General features: G+C 41.3%; 1 protein-coding gene and 1 long non-coding RNA gene across 4 annotated transcripts in view; one reads left to right on the top strand and one right to left on the bottom strand.

Moving 5' to 3' along the window:
• The window catches only part of LOC140695838 (uncharacterized), a 33,176-nt gene extending 7,931 nt beyond the window's left edge, over nt 1-25,245 (bottom strand). Inside the window, exons 1-4 of one of the 2 annotated variants that reach the window (XR_012071672.1) lie at nt 25,143-25,245; nt 19,485-19,619; nt 13,986-14,066; nt 706-802 (exon numbers count right to left, since the gene is read on the bottom strand). This is a non-coding gene — a long non-coding RNA (uncharacterized lncRNA). Of the gene's footprint in view, nt 1-705; nt 803-10,624; nt 10,799-13,985; nt 14,067-19,484; nt 19,620-25,142 lie in introns of those variants that run through there. The other variant, XR_012071673.1, reaches the window with a different exon arrangement.
• WWTR1 (WW domain containing transcription regulator 1) overlaps nt 1-26,103 on the top strand; it is a 123,803-nt gene that overhangs the window by 27,384 nt on the left and 70,316 nt on the right. The gene's annotated exons all lie outside the window — the stretch shown is intronic.

Here is a 26,103-nt window from a genome sequence, read left to right as displayed (position 1 = left end):
AAGATTGAGTGATTATGATTTTTCTTATTTTCAGAAGAAACAGAAATGAGCCAGTTTCTTCTTAGCACATACACTAGTACTTTAGAAAAATGCAGCTAACTGGATCTTGTGTGACCCATACCTCCAAGGTGACAGATAACCCAGTTACCTGGAAGGGCTTAGAAGGTAGAGACTGGACCTTTTGGCCATGAACATAGCACAGAATATAGTCTTGTCTCTGGCTTGTGAGTGAGAGTGGACCAGTCAGGACCGTTCCAGCTGAAAGTGACAGCTGTGTGTGTGTTAGTGACAGCCAGTGCTCACTAGCAGGTGCATGTCCCAAGTGAGGCCAAGGTTGATGCCAGATGCAGGGGCTACATCAGTATCATTTGGACTCCCATGTATTTCCTTGGCATCTCTTTTCCCCTTGGCCACATTATCTTTTCCAGTGACGGGAGTGTGCGGGGCCTTAGGCAGATGTGGGCGTCATACATTCTGAGTAAACAATGTCAAAGGGATGAAAGGGCTTCGTTCTACCCCAAGCTCCAGTGTATGCTAGTATCTGCTCATTTGTTCTTTCCTAAGCTCAGCCGAGCAAGGCATTGGATCGGTCACCACCCAAGAACCACCTAGTTGGAATGGAAGTGGTCGTGGTGGTGGTGGTGGGGTGGGAGCTTCTGTGGCCAGAAGACGGGAAGAGAAGCAGAGCAGATAATAACCACATACCTTCACTACGGTGGGAGACAAAGCTCCAAGCGTTGACCCTGCGGGCTGACAGGAGTGATCACACGCATACATGGGAGAGAGCATGGCATTGCCAGGCCTACAGAAAAGTAATGAGGAGATGCAGGGTTAAGCTCGATCAGCATGAATTGAGGTCACTCAGAGAGGACTGTGGAGTTTCAGCATTACATGCAACTTCTCCTCTGCCATGAGTTGTAGCCTCCAGCTTGTTCATCAGGATTTTACTTCTTTTCTCTATGCACACGTGGCAGATTAGTCCTGAAAGCAATAATATCATTTCTACTTATACAGATCTATGCTTCCCTATAGAAATTATTATTTCTCTTCTGTTCATGTAAGAGGTCAGAATGAAGTTCATGAAAGTGGTGTTATTCAGTGGATTCAGGCTTTAATTCATAAAAAAAGAAAGATCATGTTTTGCAAACGTAAATGATTTGGGATGCCTTTCACAGCTAATGGCATCATAGCATGACTTTAGAATTTTTTTTTCTCTTTTTACATATATTTATTTTTATTTTTATTATTATTTTTAATTTTTCCCTTAATGGAGGCACTGGGGACTGAACCTAGGACCTCGTGCATGCTAAGCATGCGCTCTACCACTGAGCTATACTCTCATACCCCTGGATCAAGTACATCAATTCTTTATTTTCTGTACTCTGTGGGAAAGTAGAATTTGGTAGTAAATACCAAATGATTGTTATTATTATGATGTATTATTCATATATTATATTATTGGTATACATTCATCATTTAATGTTCCTAGTAAATTTCCAGTTGATTGTATTTTCATGGTTTTTGAAAAATAAGTCTATTATTCAAATAATAATGATCTTGATGGAAAACTAGGGAAAATAGTAAAAGCAGTGTCATCCCAAATGTGCTTTAGTTAACCTGGCTGCAACTGAAACATTGCTGTCTGGGAAACATCTCATGAGACGGCTAAAACAAGCCCCTTGCTGTTTTTGAGATGAACTATTTTATATTCATGAAGAAATATCACCCTTCATGTCATCAGGTGGGGCTGGGGAGCAGGGTGTACAGCAGGTAGGGGCATTATTTTTGCAGGGGAAGGGTGTGGGGGATGGATTCACGATTTCTATCAAAGTATTTTTTACGTAAAGGTGAATGAGAGTTGAAAGACTTAAGATAAGGAAGGTGAAATGATAAAGCCATTTCGGGACCCAGAGCAAACCTCCTTCTAACACCAAAGAAAAACCGCATACCAGTTTTGAAACTGTGCCAGCAACATGTTGAAATGATAGTAGAGGAATTTGAAGAGTTTAATGTTAGATCACTGGCCCGTCTTCCATGAGAAATTTTTGAGAACACCTGCAGTGCGTAAGACAGACAACAGAATGTACGTAGTTCTTTAAAAATAGATCTGTAATGTAGTGAGGCGTAGGCACACAGGACGACTCTGTCTTCTACTAAATTGAGTGTTTTACTTGAATTTCTTCCTCTCCTCTTTAGTATTTGGTTTTCTTCCTTTTTTCCCTTTCTATCATTTTTAGCAAAAGATTGCCCATGAAAGGAGTTGCACCTGGTGACTTTGGTTAACACATCAAGAGAGCTGGAAAATCTGGTTGCTAGTCTCCAAATAGTCATGGCCACAGAAACAAACAACAGGCTACTGTGGTGCAGTGGTCTCCTTCTCTGTGGGGCCTTATTTCTTACAGCACTTGCTACCAGCATTAGTCACTTTTGTTTGGGCACTGTGGTTTTCTGCTTCCTTCCAATAACATTGCTTGAGTTTTTTTTAAAAAAGAAAAAAATCACAGAAATAGAGTTTCACAAAGACTGCTGTGATTAGCATGACCGTCTGGAATTTTAAAAAGTAGACAGGGAAGAAGCAAATTTAAGAAGCTTGAAAAGTTTAAAAGCAAGGACTGTTTCTTCATAAGCGAGGCCTTGGAGCTGTTGGGTTCATGTTTTTTGCTCTTTCCAATGCCATATTTAGCATACCTCCAAACAGTTCACGTGAGGCAAAAGCCAAGGTAGAGAAGCGCATCATTTGGTGCCATTTTCAGGACCATAAAGTAAGAATGGCAGCACATTTGTTTTTAGGGATCTGTGGTTCATTCAGCAAATTTAATCCCAGTGCAGAATTGTTCCTACCGAGGGTGACATGGATTCTTCCACATTTCTGCATTCTCTCCACTTGCGTCATTTTGAGCAAATAGAGTCTTTGGAATGCACTGTAGTCAAAGAGCTTGAGATTCTTATGTAAAGGGTGTTGTGTGTAGTCTCCGCAGCCTGGAGATATAGTTCATTCCTGGATGCATGCGGGGCAGACCTAGTGGTAACTTTTTGCAGTGAAAATGCTGTTGGTGGACTTGGACAGATTGGATTTGAGCTGAATTTTGAGGTGTAGATAGATGGGATGTAGACAGAAATGATTTACACATTTGTTTCAGCTCCGATAGAAACATGCTCTATTTTGTTAAGTAGGTAAGTTACTCTATGTTGCTTTAAAGAAGTCTTTTACAAAGGTAGACGTGTGTGGGGTGTGCAGGAAGTGTGAAAGGGAAATGATATTCAGTTGCATGAGGTCCACCACCCCAGAGGGTCTTCCTTAAGCACTTAGAACTGAACTTGAGGGCAGCTGATCCCTGAATGCTCTCCTTCATCCAGACTTGCCAGTCTAGCTGAGCTCTGTGGTCAGACTTACTATCATCTTGGAAGGTGAGTTCTGTTGCTTCAACTTAACCAAATAAGTTCAAAGGAGATCCAGTTACATCCTTGGGTCTCCTGGCACTAAAGTTAGGATGTCCACACATGACCTTGAGCCTGTTTATGCTCCACATGCCCTGCTTCCATTTGTGAGGCCTGATTTAAAACAGAAAGAAGCCCGGCTTTACCCTAAACCCTCTAGAGGAGGTGGCCTAGTGCCATGCTTGAGAATACAAGTTCTAGAGTCAGAATGTTGGCATTCAGTTCTCAACCGTGCTTCTCAGGAACAGTTTGACCCTGGGTAAGTTACATAATTTCTCTGTGTCTCAGTTTCTTCATCTCTAAGCAGAGATGATAACAAAAGCACCTATTGAGCAAGGCTGTTTCCTTTCTCCAGGATTAAGAGAGTCAGTCTATGTAAAGTACTTAGGTAAGTGCTCAAGACTGTCTACAATAGATCAGACCAAAAATCAATTTAAAAATCAAAGTATTTGGATGTTAAGTGGAGCCAAGTCCCTAATTGGGCACCCAAAGGAAGGTACAGTGGTGGAATCCTAGTTGCTTCCAAAGGAAAATAAAATTTAGAAACCAGCTCCCTGAGATCTTGAGAGAACCAGCCATTGGTGTAATAGGATCTCCAGATTCAGCCTATTCTTAGGATTAACCAGCAACCCAAGTGGGTGGTATTGCTGGGCCATCCCATCTTCGGGCAATAGAGGTAAACTGTGGGCCTCCCCTTGGCCATCAGTTAAAACTTAAAGTAATAAATTTGAACAAAAGTACCTTGGTTGTGCTCCAAAGACAAGAGGGTGGGGATTGAAGAAATCATCAACTATATACCTGATTTCTTTTTAACAATATTGCTGACAAACGGTGCCTCACAGGAACTCCTGGCAATTAGTGTGAAGAGTTTGAGGGGAAGCCATGCTATTTTTCATCCTTTGAGATGCTGCAGGGGGCCCACTGCATTGCCTTCAGGAGAGTCCCTGCTCCCTGCCTAAGTACAGCCTTAGTGAGGTGTGACTGACAGTTTCATCCCTTCCTGAAAGTGCCGTGAAGACATAGCAGGGCTGTTCCTCTTTGCCATTGTTTCTGTCTGTCTTGCAGCAGGATGAGGTCATGACAGAATGGCAGGTTTATCTTGGATTTCCTTGTTTGGCCAGTAGCCTAAACATTAAACATCTCTGGGTTGAATGTCTCTGGGTATCACACAGATGTCAGTGGCTTGGAGGTGGTGTTGGCTTCTGCACTGCTTCTTTCTGGAGCCCAGGCAGTAGCTGGGTTGGGCAGAATGGAGGAAGTGGTGGGACAAGTTTGCGTTTATCTGGTCCCTGTCCTTTCAGTTGGCACTTCCTCTGCCATCCCAGGCTCCTACAGCTTGGAGAGGCAGCCTAATATAGTGCAGAGCCCAAAGACTTTGGGTCCAGGCAGACCTGGGTTCAAATTAACCTCTGCCTTTTATAAGGTTTCTCTGTTCTGCATTCCCAAGTCCCCCTTTGCTGGTATTTCTCACACCTGACGTTATGTATCCCTCGCTTTTTCCCCAGTCGGTCTGTAAGCTCCAGGTGTGTGGGCACTACATCTTTGTAATCCATTGGTTCAGAGCACTTTCTGGAACCTGACTTAACTGGCTTCCAACCCTGGCTCTGCCATTTTCTGGCTGGGTGACCTTGAGTAAGTTACTTAGGTTCTTGCCTGCCTTGGGTGCCGCTGTGAGGATTAGAGATAAACATTTGCGGGGCGTCTGGCACCGACACCGGCACAGATGGATGCTCAGAGATGTCAGTCCTCCCACTCCCAGCTTGGTACTAGCGCCCCAGTGTCTGCCCATCTGCCCAGCCGCCCGGACATATCTGTTGTCTGCCTGACATTGTAGCCCAGGCTTGTGGCCAACTTGGGCCGGCAGCCTGTTGCCTCTGGGAGCCCCTCATGCCATTTTTTAGTGTCCAAAAGAACGTGCCTGCAGAGGGCACAGCCTTTGGAATCTCTTTTTCAGTTCACCCCTGAGAACTTGATAGTAGCCGTTCCAAAGGAATTCTTAAAAATCATTTCAAATGTAATCATTGTTCTTTGTTTAGTAAGTGGTTGGGGAGGAATCTAGAGTTTGTAATGTTGACGATAGATAGATTTTAAAGGGCTTCAAATAACTCTTTTGTTAGATTGTGGTCAGCTAGAGATAATGAAAGTGGCTGATCCTTGGACACCCATAAGGGAACTTGAGGACGCACAGTGGATTTACAACGTGTGAGCGTTGGATGCACCCACATGCAACCCTGTGAGCCTGGAAAGAGTGGGGCAGAGAGAAAGTGAAGGCAGATTGTGTAATGCTCCACTCTGGCCCTAGGAGGGTATGCCCTGGAGTCAGTGTGAAGTGAGATGTGAGTCTGTTTTTCCTTCTGCTCATCTTGGTTCCAAGGAGACCCTCGGGGTCTGACCACAATATGGCGCCTGAGTGAAAGCCAGTTATTTCCCTGTGTCCCAGAGCTGGAGGAAGAACTGGGTGTGCTGGTTTTATTAAGAGACAGAATAACTAAAAACGGTACAGCAAAAGTAATGTTCAGTTAGCTTTTCAGGAGCAGTTTTCCTGTATCAGTTTTGTCTTCACTTGGTGACTTCAGATCCTGACCCCCCTATTAGACTCATCTCTGGTTTGTACATATAAAGCAGCCTTTCCCTTCTGCCTCCTCTTTCTTCTTCCACATTGAGCTTCGACTATGTGCTGGGACTGTGGGATGCAATAATGAATGAGTGGCCTTTGTCTTAAATAACTGGCATTGAATTTTAGAGAGAAATACGAAATGGCTTATCGTCGTATATGGCAATGCGAGGAAATTTACTAACGGAGATGACAGCCGTTTTATTAAGAAAGTGCAGGAGAAGAAACAGTTCCAGCCAGCGGGTTACATGGGGTCACAGAGGAGGCTGCTCCCTGGGCTGGGTTTTTAAGGATAGAGTAGAGTTTTGAGAGGCAGAAAAGAGGGGCAGGAGAGGACATCTCAGTTAAGGGAAAAAATAAGAGACGTTATGAAAGGTTGAAAGTGGGAGCCCTTTGAGGGAAGAGAGTTCATGGAATGAATCCGAGATGAGACAGGAAAAGCCTCCACCAAAGCAGCAAAATTCCGGTTGGTGAGAGCAGGGTAGCTTCCACTGAACAGTGTGGATGTTTATGCTTATTTGAACCCTGTTGGAATATTCCTGGTTTGTTTTACGAAGGGCTGTCTCTCACTGAGGATATTGACTCAGGGACGTTTCCTTTTACAGTCAGGATGGCCTCCATCAGACCAATATTGTTCTCGGGCCTTTTTTGTTTTGTTTTGTTATCTTGAATAAACAGAGAGGGGCTGATTCATTTTTCTAGAAAAACAGGATGCACTAAAATACTGCAAGTGACAATGAAGCAGACATGCTCACGTACGATAATATTTAGAAAGGGACCAAACAATACGTGTAGTGGACACCTCCATGGTGTGGCCGTTCCGCCATCCCCCATCTCCATTGCCTTGAGTCCTTGGCCAAGCTCCTTGTTTCTTTGGGTCTCGGTTTCTTCAGATGGCAAATCGGGACCAGTAACACCGAGCCAGAAGGCATGCTGTGAGGAATGGAGTATAACATGCTGGGAACACTGGGCACACAGTGGCCACTCGGATAAAATTTAGTAATCTTTACACTGGATATGAAGGATTTATTTACCTTAGGAGCATTATATTCACAATAGTTAAAAAAAACTTTCTATTATGGGCATATTCAAATACGCTTATGAGCAGGAAAATGGTATAAGTTTGCACATGCCCATCATCACCCACTTCAGTTATTAACATTCTACCGTTCTGGTTTATTGATCCACTCTCTTTTAAAAACGTTCTAAAATTTGTAATGACTCATTGCTCGCTAAATTATTTTAAAGTGAATCCCAGATAGCATAGGATTTTGTGCGTAGTTTTTAAGAGCCTGAGAAATCAGTGGGCCAAAGAAGAAACTCTTCTAAAAATGGCAGAGACCAATATTTGGACAGTTGTCACAATTGAGTTTTAGGTGTGTCTGCATTAAATCAGAAGATGTCTGCAAATATTTTATTCAAGACTTGTGCTTTGAAAGTACGAAGTATTCTTTACTTCATTTAGTGAATACCACACATATTGGCCTGCACATAAATGAGCACTGAGGTGCATGTGCAAAGCATTTTTTTTTATAGTGGAACATCTCAAACATACCCCGATACTAGTGGAGTAGTATAATGAACTCTACTATACCCATCACAGAGGCTGTTTTTCCAACGTCTCATTTGAAAGATGTTCCTGTTGCTTATAAAAGCAATTAAAATGGATCCTGGATCACAATGGCCTTATTAATTTGGAAAATGATAGAGAATCAAACATTTATATTATACTAGATGGGAAGAAATCCTTAATCATCAGTGCCTTTGAGAAGTATGTCAGTGATAGCTTCTCAGATGAACTGATTTTTTCCAATCTTATTTAATGTTTGAAAGCAGTTCAAGGAAGACCCCCTCAAAAGACACGTAAGGAAGAACACCTTTGGAAGGCAATGCTGAAACGTTAGCAATGGGTTTTCTGGGTGGAGAAATTATGGAGTTTCTTCTTTTCATTTTTCCAGTCGTACACTTTCTGTTTCATTTTTGTTTATATGTATTATATGATTTTTTCCACCATAAGCCTAGATTATTAGATTGTTAAAAATGTAATAAAAGAATGTAAGTTACCAAAATAAAAGGAGGCATGAAGGGAGTAGAGATTGGCTATATTGAGGTGACTGTGTCAGGACAAGGCAGACACCTTTCCTTGTTTTTTGTTTGTTTGTTTGGCAGGAGGAGGCAATTAGGTTTATTTATTTATTAATTGTTATTATTTTTTAATTTAACAGAGATACTGGATATCGAACCCATGACTTCGTGCTTGCTAAGCATGGGCTTTCCTGCTGCGCTGTACCCTCCCCTGGCAGATTCCTTTTCTTAACTACCAAGTCTTTACCTTTAATCTTGCTGCTTATCTTCAGCCCTGTGTTTGGTCCTGGCTCTTGACTCTTGTTTCCTTGGTACTGACGGTGGGGAATGATGCACACCTTCATGGCATTATTTAATTAGGCCAGGTTGAGAGGACAGTTGATCATACTTCTTAGGTCACCACGCTGAATTTAGGTTTTTTACTTGATTCTGTTCTGTCCTCTGCCTTTATGTGTCCTGATTTGCCTTCTGAGGCTGCCCTGGCTTCAAGAGGTGGGTATTGGGAAAAGGCTGGTGGATGTTGGGAGACAGGACTTTAGCGGAATGGTCGGGACAGGGACCTGAGAGAGTAGGAGTAGTCCCCTTCCGATCCAGAAGGCATCACGGTGCCTGTCTGCTCCACTGCCAGCCTGCCCGCCTCTTCTTTGAAAGTAGTTACATTTTTGAAAATGATTTTCAGACCTGCTCTAGAACCATTGTCTGTTCTGAAGTTAACCATCATGGAAATAGTTTAGCTATACAGGCCTCTAGACAGGCTTATGTTAAAGGAACAAAAATTAAAAATTGTGCAGGGAGAGCTGTTTTGAGGGGATGAGTGAGATGAGATGTGAGGGAGGAGACATGAGGAAGGGGTTGAGAGGAGACACCGTCCATGGTTAAAGAAGCCATTTACACCAACTTGGTGATTGTGGAAAGTCTGACCTCTGGAATGACACATGGTGAGAGTAACTCCAGTTTTCCATGCTCATTTACTCATCACACTAAATATCCTGCTGGTGGAGAAATTCAGTGCTGGAGCCTCATATCCTCTTGCATAGGAAATACTTAGAGACCCAAGGTATTAGAATCTCTTTTATGTCACTTCCCTGAAAAGGAGATATTACTCAGTTGGCGGGCAGCTGGAGTTTCTAAGGGACTCATTCAAACCCTGTTTATTGTGTACTCACCAATACAGAGGGACAGGGGATTTAATTATTAATGATTCCTTTGTCTTAAGGACCCAAAGTGTTCCAGTGCAGAATAAGATGATCCAACAGCCAAGGTATATATTGTAGGTGAGTTTTGTTTTAGTCTGTAATGGATTCAAGTTAATCCATGTGGACTTTTACCTGGTGCCTGCTGTAACAAAATGTGCATGTTGACCAGAACTTGTTGAAGCACAGAATGAACTTACCTCAAGCTCCCGGTCTTTGATCTAGATTTTGAGTAGCACCAAGTTCTAACTAATGCAGGCCACAGTTTGAGTTTGGCAAGGATACGTCCAAAAAAAGCATTTCTATTTGATTCTTTAGTATTTGATTGTCAGAATTTCTAATCTCCAAGGTAGTCCATGTGGCAACCCATCCAACAGGAGTGTCTTCCAAAGTAAGTCATAGGATGGAGTGGGGAATCCAGGGTGCCAGGCCAGTCTTTGGTCCCTGATGCCATAGGGGACATGCAGTAAGTCCAAGTTTTCCTCATTCGCCAAATGGAAATAATAATGTCTGTCATGATCAAGGAGTAAATACAAGTCTAGGCAATAATGTATACAAGTGTTTTTGAAATTAAACTCATGCAAATTTATGATTGAATATAATAATCATTCAATCAGCATTTTTTTTTTGAACTTTTGTAACTCGCCTTGGCTTTTGCTAGGTCCTGATGAGGTTAGCCATAAACATCAAAGAAGCTAGAGGAAAGTGGAATAACATTGCCAGTAAGTTAGCAAACATAATGGAACTATGTCATTAGTAGTTAACGTGTAGTGCAGGTGAGTGCCGTTAGCCACTTGGCCACAATGCCCCTTCCTACATTCTGTTCCCCATTTAGATTTGGTCCCTTCATTGCTCTCATCTTGGCTGTTCTATCCCTCACTATCTTCTTTCCCATTTCTTATGTAACTCTATATTCTTCAAGGCTTAGACCAAATACCAGCTCGTTCACGTAGTCTCCTCTGATAACCCCGGCCGGATGCCAGTTCTCTGGCATATTCAGAGGTTGGCAAAATTTTTCTGAAAAGGGTCAGTAAGTATTTTTGACATTGTGGGCTACATGGTCTCTGTTGTGTCCATTGTAGCAACAAAGCAGCCATAGATACAAAAATGAATGGGTGTGGCCATGTTCCAATAAAACTTTATTTACAAAATTTTATTTATAAAAACAGGCTGCCAGCTAGACATGGCCTGCAGGCTGCATTTAGCCAACCTCATGTCATTGTCCCCTGGGTAGCTTTATTGGTTCTGTGCCATTCTTCCTGACCTTCATGTCAGTAGGCTTCTCAAGGTCAGAATCCAGACTCTTGAAGCCCCTCTGGATTATGGGTAAGTAGGAGGCTGTTCAGTTGATGTTCAGCAAATGAAATGACTGAATGGTGGCTGGTTTCAGGTGTTGGCAACTTTGGTGTCCTTCTGGATGGCCAAGCTCTTGCAACCTTGTGATGTCCTGTCCCCTAGCTTCACCCTGCTGGAAAGGGAGGGGGAGGTCCTCTGAACTTTGTGTCCATCTCTTGTTTCTGTCTTTCTCAGCCAGTCTTCCACTACTTTAAGCAACTGCTATTTACAACTCAAAGAATTCTTTATTTATATAGTGTTGGAGACTGTTTACCCATGTTGAACTAACATTAGGTTTCTTTAAATGTGCTATTAAATGAAGAGTGGCCATTTGTAACTTTAGGAACATAACAGCTGGGGTCATGATGTAAGTGAACATAGCCGACCTTAAAGTTCTTTCCAAAGGTCCGGGGAATGGGATTTTCCTAGTTTACGTGTTACAAGGCAGTACTTTGTACACTGGTAGAGGAAAGGAATATGGAACATAATCAAACAAAAAACTTCTTGACAACTTAAAGGTTATTTTGCAGCCCCGAGCAGGTATGAATTTGGTACTTTGTTTTCATCTGGAAAACTGTCAAGTTAAAAATTTTAGTGTGGATATTATAACTTTCAATTTTTAGCAGATGTGTAGTACACAAGGATAACATTTTGACATTAGAAGAATAGCATCTCAAAGGAAGAGAAAAATGCTTTCAGTTCCAGATAATAAATATTCTCTCTTTTTTTTTAGGCTAAATTCACTTTCAGCAACCTGGTTATTTGTTGTTGTTGTTTTTTTCTGCCTGAGCCCCTCACTGTGAAAGTGAACTGTTGGAGTCTTCTGAATTCAGTTAGGGAAAATGATACAGACCAACTTGTGAGTGAAGCACTGCTTTTTAATTTCACTGCAAGTGAGGCAGATGAGGACCTTGGAAAAGGAAGGTTATTATTTCCTCTGTGGAAACTTTTATCTTTGTTTTCTGAGTGACTGGTAAAAACAATACTTTGCTGTGGAGTTTCAATAATCAAAGAAGAGGAAATAGCTTGCGAGTGACTGCAGCTGGTTGGCGGGGACACGGCTGGCTCTTTCTGAAGGTGAAATTTACCAAAGACACGTTAACTATCTCCTAGTGCAAAGGTCGGCAGACGTTTTCTGGAAAGGGCCAGGTGATAAATATTTTAGACTTTGTGGGCCAGGTGGTCTCTGTCACAACTACTGACCTCTGCCATAGACAAGACCTATACAAATGAGCGTGGCCTGTGTTCCAGTAAACCTTTGTTTGTGGACATAGAAATTTGAATTTTCCTATGTCACCAATAGTATTATACTTTTAATTTGTTAAAATTGAATTATTTTATAGTGTAAAAACCATGCTCAGCTTGCTGGCTGTACAGAAATGGGTGGTGGGTGGGGTTTGGCTGCAGGGTGTAATTTGCTGACCCCTACCTATCCTGGTGAATTAGCATGATAATTCCTTGAAGAAGAGGAGGGTGTGGTGGTGAAGTCATCAGTATTCAGTACCTTTTAGTAGATAATCTGATTGTGATTAGTTAACACAAGTTTGTGAAGAAAATCCCTAGTGGAGTTTGGATGACTCTTTAGGATCTGGTGCTTCCGTCCGTGTCACACAAAGTAATGCAAAGTTAAGTGGTGCTTCTTTGCACCTTGTTACCCACCTGGTGTGTGATGGGGTCCGACTAGATGGCTTCATGTAGCTCTTCACATTTTAGACCCTTTATCACTTGTGCTTCAGTTCTTTTTCTTATGATAATTTTTGCAGTTTACCCTCCTAAAAATTACTTATGTATTTATTGGGAAAGAAATACGCCTTAACTATACAGGGCTCGGTGGTGTGGCTGTGTGTGTGGATGTGGATTGTGGGGTAGTCAGAATATAAATATGTACATCTTGGTATTCCAAGTGAAATTTTTTTCCTACATTGTAAAAAATAGTGTTTCTGATCATTATAAAATAATATAGTGAGTAATGATACATTGAACATAGATTTATTAAAAATAACAAAATTATGCATAATTCACAGTTTAAAATATCATATCAATATTTGCATAGTTACTGTAGTTCCTCTTTTATTTGTTTATATGTTCATCCAACACATCCAACATCAGCCATGTGCCAGACCCTTGTCTAGGCACTGAGGACCAAACTGTTTGCCCTTGTAAAGCTTATAGTCTAAATGGGAATCTTTTGTTGAAGGTAATGGGTGGATAGTTTTATTTGTACTTTTCACAAGTGGTCTGCTTACTCACCACTTGTTTTTCAACAATATATCTTTCATTTTTCAGTTATCTCTTGGCAAATCTGAGTAATGTTTTTGAGTTATCGGAGGAAATTTTATAGTCACATGGGTCTTTGTAGACTTTCCCAGGCTCCTAAGGTTGTTTTGTGTTTTTTATTTTTAACATTTTTTTATTGAGTTATAGTCATTTTACAATGCTGTATCAAATTCCAGTGTAGAGCACAATTTTTCAGTTATATATGAACATACATGTATTCATTATCACATTTTTCTTTTTGCTGTGAGCTACTACAAGATCTTGTATATATTTCCCTGTGCTATACAGTATAATCTTGTTTATCTATTCTACATATGCCTGTCAGTATCTACAAATTTTGAAATCCCAGTCTGTCCCTTCCCACCCCGCCCCACCCTTGGCAACCACAAGTTTGTATTCTATGTTTATGAGTCTGTTTCTGTATTGTATTTATGTTCTTTTTTCTTTTTTTTTTTTTTTTTTTAGATTCCACATATGAGCGATCTCCTATGGTATTTTTCTTTCTCTTTCTGGCTTGCTTCACTTAGAATGACATTCTCCAGGAACATCTATGTTGCTGCAAATGACGTTATGTTGTCGGTTTTTATGGCTGACTAGTATTCCATTGTATAAATATACCACCTCTTCTTTATCCGGTCATCTGTTGATGGACATTTAGGCTGTTTCCATGTCTTGGCTTTTGTAAATAATGCTGCTACGAACATTGGGGTGCAGGTGCAGACTCCTAAGGTTGTTAATAATTGAAATAACTGATTTCTCACCAACAGAAAATGAATTCACTTCTTAATTATACTAGCTAATTTGGAAAGCATTCAACTCAGAACTTTAGAGAAGGTCAATCAAATAGGTCCTTTAGATAATTACTGTGTCAAGTTCTCAAAGGACACTTGAGTTCATTCATACTATCAGCCTTCTAAGCACTAGTAATGGATTTATATTTGCATTACACAATACTCCTTGTAAAAATATTCCACATGCATTTATTAAATGAGTACTAAAAAAAAACGGGGAAAATAAAAGCAACTCAAAATACTTAACAATACCTGTTAGAGCTGTCTCACAGTCTTGCCTTGATGTCACAGATTTTATTTTTTATAAAAGGGTGGCGTTCTTGGGCTTTACCACTAGAAAAAAAATACCATTATAAAAATAGCACGGTAACAATAACAATTATAAATAATCCAACAATAGTGAAAGCTGTCTATTCCACCACTCCCCTCCCTGCTGTACTTTTATTCAGGGTGGTCACCTCTCAGTTTTTCTAATAAAAAAAAGTGGGGTATGACCTCAGCCCTTTCACGCGTGCTTTTGCCTTCCCTTGGGATTCCCCTCATTCTAACCCCATCATCTCGTTAATTCCTCTTAAGTCTTACCTTCAAAGGTCCTCTTTTCATTGAAGCTTTCCCTGACTTTCCTGGGAACAGAAGATTTCCCCTTGTCATAAGCCCTGTAGCATCCTCTACTTCCTCAGAGCTGCAGTAATTAATTATTTAGGTCATTATCTGACAGTGAGCCAGGTAAAGGTGGAGTCAGTGTTGCCTGTCACTCTATATCCAGCTCGTTATGAATGAACCTATTAGTTACTTTTTTTCATCCTTCCCTCATATAGGAGGTTTTTGAGGCACTGGGAGGTTAAGTAATTGGCTCCAGGTTACATCCATATCCGTGGTGGAGCTGCAGTGCCAACCCAGGTTTGTGTGACCCCAGAGTCTGCCTCTCACATGGGCACTTCGGTTGGAGAATTACCAGTATTAGCTACTCATGTGATTTAGTGAGAAATCTTGATGTTTCCTCACCCTGGGGTTTGTGTGTCTTTTTGTGGTCCTCAATCTTTCAGGACTTACATGTTTAACTGTAATGTTTGCTGAAAGATTGGTTCAATTGCTATTTGAGGAAATGTTGGAATTTTTAATGAAAATTTAATGGCATCGGAATGCATAGGGTCTAGATATTTGGAACCTAGTCTGCCTTGGAAAACCCAGGGCCTATACCAGACAAGTCTGTCTTTAAAGAGCTTGAAGCTGGGTGGGACGGGAAAATACATAAGCATAAAAATAAACTATTAGTGTGCAACCAGTGACAATGGCTGTCTGTCTGTACACCTGTCTGATCTGTTCCCCCAACATCTCTGATATCATACAGGTGACATATTATGTTCAGGAAAGGAGTTCAGAACATGAACTGCTGATAAGAAAGCAGCTTCACGGAGTGATTGGAGCTTAAAGGGGTCTGTAAGGCATGGCCACATTTCAGTAACTGGAGAAAGTGTTTCAGCGCCTGTACTTGGAAAAGTCTCTAGTCTAAGCCTCCAGCTCTTTTTTGCGTTCCAGACCCTTCTACCCACTGTCCCTTAGACATGTCCAGTTGTGTGTACCACAGTCACCTCAAGGCAGCGTGTCCAAAATGAATTCATGATCTCGCTCCCGAACTTGCTTCTCTTCCATTGTTTGGAACTCAGTGAATGTTGCTCAAGCTGGAACGTCACCCGTCATTTCTTCCTCAGGTCTCGCGCCCAGGCCTTCTCTGAGCCCTCACAGCCCCGCCTCGTAAGTGCGCGCTGCGGCCTCCCTTCCCTGTGTCCCCTGGCCTAGGTCCCCGCCCCTCTTTCTCAGGCTTCTGCAGTAGTTTTCTAGCTGAGCTCCCTCTTAGTCGACAGTCTTACTCTCCTCTGATTCATTGCCATGCAGCGGCCACAGTGGTTTTTCTAGAAAGGCAAATGTGTTTGTATCATGTCACCTGTTTGAAAGCTCCTCATTTAGTTTCAGGGTAAAGTTCAGATGCCTTAACTGAGCTTTCAAGGCCCTTGTGACCTCGCCCCTACCTCATGGCCATATCAAACTTCTTACAGTTCCTCCTAAATGTTGTATTCTCTCCAGCCTCTGAGTCCCCATAGTGCTCCTTCTCTGTCTGGATTACTTGTGCCTTATTCTTCCCTCCTCCAGGGGCCACAAGCTTGAGAGCCTTGCCATAAACCTTGACACCCTGAAATCCCAGAGACAAGGTGACTATGAGCCTCAGTAACTCAAGCCTTCCATTGCCATTTCCCCCTCTTTGCTTGGTAGGTGAGAATTCAGGACTTAGCCTTGGGTTCCTATACGGGCCTTGCTCTGTGCCTGCTTTCTCCAGGCACCTGGCCTCGCACCTGCCTCCTGGCCTGCCGTGGTGTCTGATCTGGATGATGAGGGGTCAGCAAGGCTTCAGTAGGCAGGGCAGCGTGCAGAGGGCCAGGAGCCTGCGCCTTGCCGGACACCTGCTCCCCCGGCCCCCCCAACGCTTCCCACACAGAAGCACCGAGCAGCTGGTCAGCATGTGGGCTGGGAAGAATGGGCTGGGCTAGGCACTGGGGATTAAGGCAGCCCTTGGAGCAGCAACTGTGACACAGGGCGCACCTAGCCCTCCTGGGAGCCCCGGAGCTCTTTGACCTCCTTCCTTCATTTCCTGCATTTTCTGAATTACAGCTAAGAGTCAAGGAGCCAGAACCCTAGGAGTAAACCAGGCCCCTTCTAGTGTTGATTTCCCAAGATTGGCTTCTCTTCCAGCTTCTCCTCTGAATGATGAGTAGACATCAAAGCCAACGTGGATGCTCTTGCAAAGCCTGTGGCAAACCCTTCCTTAGGGTGCCCTGGGACTTGCGAGCCTGTGCTGTGATAAGACGGTCCATCCCTTGGGGCTGGGTCTTAGCCATTTTCTAGCAGCATGACTTTAGGCAAATGATTTAACCTCGCATCCTCTGTTTCTTCATCTATAAAGTGGGAGTGATAATACTTCCCTTCCAGGATTAGAGCATGAAATAAATATTAAGAGAACCAAAAGCAAAAATACTTTTGCATATTATGAAATGTGAAAATACTTTGCATAAACTACTTATTAGCAGTTATTTACTGCTAGTAATATTATTACTGCTGCTTATAAAGTTTAAAAATGTTCCGTCCTTTGAATATACTTCGTGAACTCACCGCCTTTCTAATTATCCCTGTGTATCTTGAATGCAACATAAAATCCATTGACTCTGGCGAAATACCACTGCTGCCCTCAGATGTGGGAAATGTGTTCCTTATGAGATCTGCACTGCTTCACATGCTGCTTTTTTGTATGACATTTATGTAGCACCAGTAAAGCATTTTACGATGACAGCATTTTTTCCCCCATTGACGTTATCTCATAATCCAATCATTATTAGGAGAAAATGTCAGTTGATTTTCGGCATTACTAAGAACATGAACAAAGAAAACTGTGTAACACAAAACTTTCTATGTGGAATAGAGAAATCCCATCACTCATGATTTCATCAGCGGGGCAGCTCACAGCTTTAGGGCAAGCTGGGGAGCTCTACCACTTCAGAGTCAACCAAAGAAAGAAGAAAAGAGTGTGACGGTGGGTGGGGAGTGTAACTGGAGTAGAGAACAGAAAAAAAAAACCCTCTCACAATTCAATTATTAGGATTATTATGAAGGAAGTGTCTTTTGAATTGTTTTCAACTTAAAGAAATCATAAAACAGTGTTTTTATGTGACCATTTCCCCTTGCATTTGAGGTTTATATGCCAAAAATTCTTCATAAATCTTCATTAAGATGTCAGAATTCCTTGTGAAGCCTGGCTTCATTTGCATTGCCTTGTACAGTTATTAACAAAAGACCCTTTATGTCTCCACCCAGCTTGATTTCAGTCATGAAATCCATTTTCCTTTTATTATTTCATAGAATCTGGTTGCTCGACTGCACTTAGAAAATCATTCCTTGGTGGGAAGCCAGAGAGCAGTAGTGATGGAGGCAGTTTGCGGGACCAGGGTGGGTGGGGAACAAGGCGGGGAGCTCAGCAGCGACACTGGCTCGTCCAAGTGGGCAGAGCCACATGATTCCCTCGGAGTCTCTTCATGTCAGACTTTAAAAATTCCTACCCAAATTAATGGTTTTTGAAGTTTGCAAATAGATTTCTACAGTTGAAGCCTAGAGCTGGATGAAGCCTGGTTGTTTATTATTATTATTATTATTATTATTATTATTAGGCTTTAAGATTAGGCTTTTCTCATAAATTATTTGAACATCAGCATGGTCCATTTAAACAATGATGAAAGTATGAGCTATTTAGGGGCTTTAGTGACTATTTAAAAGCTATGTCACGGTAATGATCAACCACTGTAGTTTAAGCTCTAAGATCTTGTGCTTTTTTATCTTTAAAGTCTGTGAGATTGAGTCAGGATGTTCGCAAGCAATTGGGACCCTACGCCTGCTGAAATTTCAGGGTTGTTCAAGGCTCAGAGTGAAATGAAGGAAGGAAGCTTGCTGCTCCCAGAACCGTCTTCCCATCTCGAATGCCTCCATTCACATCCTTCCCTTAATCCACAGCCTCAGCTCATTCCAAAAATCGTTGTTAGCAAAAATAGATGCAAATGCTCACTTAAGAATATAAAAGGTTGTTTGGGGATGTTCAATCCCCAGTACCTCCATTAAAATAAATAAGTAAATAAACCCAATTTCCTCCCCCCAAAACAAAAACAACCAAACAAAAAAAGAATATAAAAGATTTTAAAGTATCCTTTTACACTGTGTCTTTGAGAATGAAAAACTCTAACCGCACTTTGCCTTGAGGTTTCCTAACATTTCTTCTGAACCCTAAGTAGATACATTTCTCTCCTGTGGGAAAACATCTCTATTGTTTCCTCATCTCCCCCGCCCCCTACTTCAGTGCCTACAAAATATACTTTTTTCTGCTAGGATGTGGTTTGTGGTCGTTCGTGGTGAATATGAAGATTAGATGTGGTCCAGGCTCAAAAGGAGTTAAAAATCTGGTAGAAATGAGACCTACCACAACCAATAGTGTAAATCTTGGAGGTATAGTGCATCCCATCTCTCATATCTTGCTTACATTGAATTTTTTCTGTATTGGGGCATCCACTGCATACCGTATGATTACAAGGCTGCTTGCTGGCCATATTGCCTTTAGGATTATTTCCCAGGCATTATAAACATACACGTCTTACTTCTCAAGTAGTTTAGAGGATCCTTAAAAGGTGGGCAAGAAACAAGATCTTGTTAAATTAAAAATCTACAAAAAAAACTGGTTTTGTATCCTGGTCATACTGCTTTGTTTTAAATACTAGTATAGAATGAAGAATCAGGGGATATATCAGTTTGGGCATATTTGGGCTGGTTGTTAACTAGAGAAATATTAGATATTAAGTATGGGAAAGTTCTCAGGGGGAGAATTGACTTTGCAATTTCAAGAAAAGGAGAAATAGTCATGCCTGATCATTTTTGAGTTGCTTTTTTTGAAATATGCACCCATCTCTTAAAATATGTATCTTTTTGAGTTCAGGAATGTTGATTATTTAGAACCTGACCCTAGTTCTGTGTTTTACTGAGATGATGTGATTTTTTTGCCAGCTCAGCAGGTGGAGGAGGGAGAGGCTTAAAACATCAGTCATTAATTTTGCTCCCAAATCTGCAATTTGGACAGACTTGGCAGGGACAGCTGCCCACATAGTGTCCCTCAGAGTGGCTTGAGTGGGGTGAGAAGAACCCTCTTCAAGGCAACCCACTTACATGACTAGCAAATTGGTGTCGGTAGCAAATTGATGTTGGCTGTTAGCCAGGTGCATCGTTTTCTCTCCATGAGGGTCTTTCTGTTGACTGCTTGAGCTTCCTTATGGCATGGTGGCTGGGTTGCTTGGCTGGGTTCTAAGAATGAGCGTTGCAAGAGACAGAAAGTGGAAGCTGTGAGCTTTTTTTTTTTTTTGACGTGAGCCTGTAAACTGACACCATATTCTATTGGTCAAACAGTTGATCTTGTGAATTTTTAAATACACAGTTTTGTGACTTACGGATGCATTTTACTTGAACTTCATTTAATGGATCAAGTGGGTAACCTCAGAGTGATTCCTGCCTTGTGGAAGTGGCCTTCTTCCTACCAAGGAGGAGAGGAAAATGCTAGGTGCATGAGCAGAAAATGCTTATTGTGGTATCTGTCTTACTATTCCCGTGCAGGTGAACAGAGTGTCAGGAACAGAGGACTGGGTCTCAGCTTGACTTTCTTGGAGGGGTGAGGAAGGCACACTTGTGTTAGGATTGGGTGAAGTTGGCAGGCTTCTCTTTTCCCTTTGGGTCTCGTGACTTTATTAGTCAGCTAATACTTACATAGTGCGTACTATGTACCGGGTACTTTACCTCTGTTAACTCAGTTATATTTCCATAGAGGACTGTGTTACAGGCAGAATCTCATAGTACTGCTATTGATTCTTAATAACAGCATTATTTTTTGACATGGTTATTATCAATAACCCCTTGCCCTATTTTATTACTCTGTATAACATATACCTTGCTGCTATGTAAAGATATCCTAGAGATAGTCTGAAAATTCTCGAAATTTTGAAAACATACCTAAATCCTTATGTTATTGTAGTTTCTCTTAACACTAGAATCAACAGTATCTTGGTATACTTTAAAGTTAAGAAAAATATATGTGATTGAATGAGAATCTAAGGATTTTAGTTGGAGATGTTACCACACTGTCAGAGTTGGTCGGGTCTTCTCTTGATTAAGTCTTATTTCCACTCAACACCATCTCGTAGTATTGGGACGGAGCATAATGAACACCCGTGCGGGACTGTCCCCTCTTTTCAGTTGAGGTCAGTTGGCAGCCAGCATACACTGTTTCTTTATTTTGGAAAGGTTTTGCTTGGGCAAAGGCTCACTCTTTTAACCAAATCCTGCTTTTCATCTGTTTTTGATGGCAGTGGACCATATTTCGTAGCCATTTGCAAACACTGCCTGTCTGGCGGGATTTCCTGGACACAGAGCCCTTGACAACGACCATCACTGGCCAACTTTTTTCGAACTTAAGTGATTAACCTGGTTATTTGTTCTGCATTTTCTGCCATGGGAACCAATAAGTTTATCCTTTCGAAATTAGCAAAGGGTCCAAGAATAATCCATTTACTAATTGGACCCATTGTTTCCCCTAGCTTATTCACTTTGATGAATCAAATCTTCCTTCCACTATCCAGCTGTTCCTCTACAAGTCAGTACTATGCACAGTGATGTTGATTTCTGAACAAGTTTCCCATGGTAGACTTGTGGTCACTGCAATTTTGGAACCCTCACTTTGTAGACTGACGGAATCCAAACATGGCAGGACCGGAACATCAGTGGCATATGATTAAAAACTGGTTGGTCAATTAAAGATAATTTCATAGTGCAAATATCATTAAAATTGCTCTTGTGAGCAAATAGTAACTTTTTAAAGTCCATATGTAATGAGTTATCCTCAATAATAGGGCAATCATTTTCTCACCCTATAAAAATAAGCACAGGGTGAAACTCGGTTGCTGCCTCTGGTCAGCTCAGCAGTGGTGCCAGTCCTCAAAATGGGGAACAAAACCCTCTAGTAATGGAGAGCCACTGGGCTAGCACCCAGAAAAGAATGAACTCGTGCCCAAATCTGATTCTCTTTCCTCTGTGGGGTGGGGTGAGATGGTCTGAGAGATGTGTGTGTTTCTAGTGCTTTTTGCTGTTGCCTAGAAATGTGGCAGAGTGAAGCAGAAGACAGATTGGCTAGGAAGTTAGATTACGTGGTCAAAGGTTTTTCCCCATTTTTTAACATCCAAGGTGTGCATGAAACGGCACGTACCTTTTTGTCTCCTGGGAGTAAGCTCTGTGATCATACGCAAGGGAAGGAAAAAGGGGGCTTTGATTTAAAAAGATCTGTTTGACAACAGCTTTTCAGAAGCACAGCCCTTCTGTTAAGTGATGAGTGTATCCATGTTGCTGGATACAATTAGTAAGAAGACCATTTTTCCAGTGCAGTGAGCCCGCCTTTAAGATCTGGTCTTCTTGGTAGGCTACTTGTGGGAGCTTGTGTTTTATGTAACACAAGTAGCTCAAGAAACACAGGAGTCCTGTTGGGAACAGTTACTTACTCACTGTGGTAAGTGTATGATTTATGGTGTTATAATCAGTGACTAGACCACTGCTAGAGAGATCTGGGGTGGATTCTGGATGAGTATTAAAGAATTCCGATATTTCAGTTATCAGTCTGTTTACTCAGTTACACAAAGCTTGACGGGAATAGGGCATGGTGATCTATATTTGGAACATCTTTGCAAAGCTCTTTTTTGAAAATAACACTGTGATCTGCATTTGGAAGTGTAGCTGTTAGTCCTGTAGAAAATCTGTTTAAATGTGTTTTTCCCCTTAGGGCTCAAATATGAAATATAATTTTAAATTAAAAATGCTAGGCCCTCCAGCTTTGATGCTTATAAATGTCACTAAAATATCAAGAAATTTATCGAACTTTTATTCATTTTTGTTTAATTAAAACAAGTCTAAGCAAGTATGCCAACTTAAAAAATTTTTGTGTGTGTGTGGAGGGAGAGGTAATTATATTTATTTATTTATTTTAATGAAGGTACTGGGGTTTCAACCCAGGACCTCACGCATGCTAGACATGTACTGTACCACTGAGCGATCCCCTCCCCCAGTAAGCTGACTTCTTGAATGTACAAAACTACAGGGACAATAGAGGCAAAAGTGTCTTGAGGTCTCACCCCTCATCGAGAGGCTGGACCTACCACTGCAGGTCACTGTGATTAAAAACACTACCTATATTTATTTTGCTAAAAGAAGAATTCCTGAATGATTCTGCTCCTAGCAGTTTTCCCCTTTCAGTTGAGTTTTATCTCCTTGAAGAGGTTTAGGTAGAAAGCCTGCCAGTTGGAAGGTAAAAGAGAATAAAAATGTGGAAAACGTAAATTTATCTAAATGCAGCTCTGTAGCACAGAGGCAGTAGCTAAAAGCAAGTGTTACTCTTCTTCAACCGAAGCCCGCCTGCGGATGCCTTAATGGCTGTCAACTGCTCCTCTCCCCCTCGGTGCTCAGCGGTGGACTCACATTCCTCAGTGCGAGGGGAGTGCCGGCTCTTAACCATTCTATTTTTCTTCTCTGCCCCCACCTTCACTCTGTCTCTCTGTCTCTGTTTCTCTTTTAATATCTCACCAACGTCCCCAGCTGTGATTGGACCTATAAATGTTAATCTCCGAGTAGCGTGCCGGCCCAGGATGACCAATAGGAGACCAGAGTTTGTGGTCTCCATGGTGGCCACTTCCAACCCAGCAGGAGGCGATGTGCTAGGGGTGGGGAGCCCACGGCCTGCATTTGTTCAGAAAGTGATGTCTTGCTCTGCACAGAGCCCATGGGGGAATTCTTGGGCTCCACTGGGCTTAGTTCTTTAAAATATTTATTTTCTTTTCATTTTGGATTCAGATTCTTAAGATTCTGAGTATCTTCTTTTTTCTTCCAAGGGACACTAAGATTACAGAAAATTTCAGGAGTGCTTGGCTTTGGTGCCAGGCAGACCTGGGTCCAAATTCCTACACTATGAGCTCTGGGGCTTCAGGCAAGTCTCTTAAACTTTTGGAACCTCAGTTTCCTCATTTATAGAATGGGGATAATAATTTATCTTTGCAGGATTGTTGTATTAAATGAGATAATGATGCCAGGAAAATTCTTGAGATTCTATCGGAAACCAGCAGCTGGGTGGTAGCTAGTGCTAACAGCTTCAAGAAGGTACTCTCAGGTGTATTCTTGACTTTGGCGTTTTGCTGTGAGTTTTGCACTGTTAGTTCTAATATGCTGCTGAGAAACAAATGATGCAAGGCATCTATTGGGAGAATTTGGTCCATTGTAGATCAAGCACTAACACCTGTGTTCGGTGCAGCCACATGTTCAGGGACCATCACTCTCTGCCTGAGATGGACCAACACCCGCCTGAAGGCGTGCGCCGTCTTAAATACAGATGCTGATTGTTTTTGATTAAACAAACACAGAAAAAGCTGTACCTACAATAGCTTAATAAAGGGTGAGGGAGCTTATTTCTTCAGGAAAAATAATCACTCACTTTCCAAAAAGATTTTTCAAAGGGAGCTCTCTCTTTGTGTGTTTAAAATGTGTCTAAAATAAACCAAATAGAAAAAGATTTCAGCAGAACTTACAAGGGCACAAAGTAAAGTGCTCTTATGTCCAAGGTTGCTTTAATTCCAAGCATCCTTCTCAGAGCAGTCTACAATTGTTCCCATCGCTTACTATTCTCTATTTTAAACTTAGCTTCAGAATGCTTATGCCGATGTTCATGAGTACATCTTCTAATGCTATTTTAGTTTTTCTCTCTCCTTCTTAATGGATCCTTGAGACATGGAGTAGTAGTCATTGTCGTCAGCACGCGACAGAGGGAAGGGTCATTGAGTCTTTTTGATCCTCTATTTCCTCATCAGCAAGATGCTAATATATCAGCATTGCTTAACTAACAGTAATTGTGAAGCCCAATAATAATAACAAACATTTATAAACAGTTATGATGTGCCGGGCACTATGCCAAGAGCTTTACATGCCTCAGTAACTTTAATTTCAAGATAACTTTATGGAGTGGGTCCTTTCGTCCTAATAATAATAATGATAGGTAATGCTGATTGATTGCTTTCTACCTTCCAGGCTTTGTTTTAAGGTCTTTGTATTTCACAGAGATTGGTGGGAAACTAAGGTACAGAGTGATTAACTTGCCCAAGTTTATACAAACAAGTGGGAGCTAGGATTGGAACACAGCCCAACTCCAGACCTCTTTTTAAAAAATATAATTAATTAATTAATCAATCAATCAATCAATTAAATTGAAGTATAGTCAGTTACAATGTGTCAATTTCTGGTATACAGCATAATGTCCCAGTCATGCATATATGTACATATATTTGTTTTCATATTCTTTTTCATTGACACTATGAGCTCTGGGGCTTTAACAATAAAAAAATTTTTTATAATTAAACCTTTTTTCGGTTTCATAGAGATATAATTGGCGTATAACATTGTACAAGTCTAAGATGAATTACATGATGATTTGATACACGTGTATATTGCAAAATGAGTACCTCACCAGGTTTAGATAACATCCATCACTTCACATAGTTACAGATTTTTTTCTTGTAATGAGACCTTTTAAGATCTCTCAGCAACTTTTAAATATACAATATAGTAGCGTTAACTGTAGTTTTGCTGTAAACAGTCAACCAAACTTATCTATCTTATAACTGGAAGTTATTCTTTTTGACTGCCTTCACTCATTTGCCATCCCCCACCCCCAAACCTGTTAGCCACTGTTTGATATCTCCACTTTTCAGATAAAGAAACTGAGAAATACAGAGAGGCTGAATAACTTGCCCAAGGTCACACAGCTAGTCAGCGGCAGATGTGGCCTTCAAACCAGGTGTTCCCTGACTCCACCACCCACACCGCTGTCTGTTGAGCGATATGTTCTCTGGGGTCTGAGGCTGTGGGATTGGACGCTGTTCTGAGGGCATTTTGGCTTCTGTTGTCATAATAGCAGAGAACATTCCTATTAAAGGCAGGTCCCCGTCGAAGGCCCACAGCAGCAGAGCTATTGTCTTGGGTATTAAATCTGCAGCTTTTTGCTTCCTGTGGTCAGAGGGTCACAGAGAAGTGGGCTCTCCTTTTCTTGGTTAATTGGTGTTCTGGCATAGCAGTGGGTTCGGGAGTGATTTTCCTGGGACGTCTTGCTTGGGTCCAGCAAGGGCATTAGAAGCGTCAGAGCTAATTCCCCAAAGGAGAATGGTCCAGGAAAAAAAAAAAGAGTTCCTGAAGGCCACTGTGTTATCAGTGGCAGCGTCTGAGAGAGCCGGACAGGAATACGAAGGCTTGTCTTTGGAAAATGGCCAAAGAACATTTAAGCTTTAGAACAGACTTTAGTATTTGTTTTCGGACACTTAACCATCCCTTCCCCTAATTATCGTCAAAACTGGAGTTGAGAAGGAAGTGTGCTGTTTGAGTTTATTTACAAATAGTCAGAATTCTGGGTCCACTGAAATAAAGGTATCTCTCCAAACTCTACCAATTTATGGAGAACTTTGAAAATTAATTGGGGAGGAATTCTACTGAAATTTATTCTGACAACTTGAGAGAGACTAAAAAACTTGGGGAGGTTTTATTGGTAAAGTGAGAAGATATGTCACAAAAACTTGCTATTTTTTTGACAGTATACAAAACTTTAAACATGCAAGTAGAGAGAATAGTATAATGACCCACCCCGTTCATATATATATATATATATATATATATATATATATATATATATATATGTATGTATAAAAACTCTGTACCCCTA

The sequence above is a fragment of the Vicugna pacos genome, chromosome 1 (assembly GCF_048564905.1).
Source record: "Vicugna pacos chromosome 1, VicPac4, whole genome shotgun sequence".
NCBI lineage: Eukaryota > Metazoa > Chordata > Mammalia > Artiodactyla > Camelidae > Vicugna > Vicugna pacos.
The sequence above is the reverse complement of the archived record's forward strand: the minus strand, read 5'-3'. Positions and strand labels throughout refer to the sequence as shown.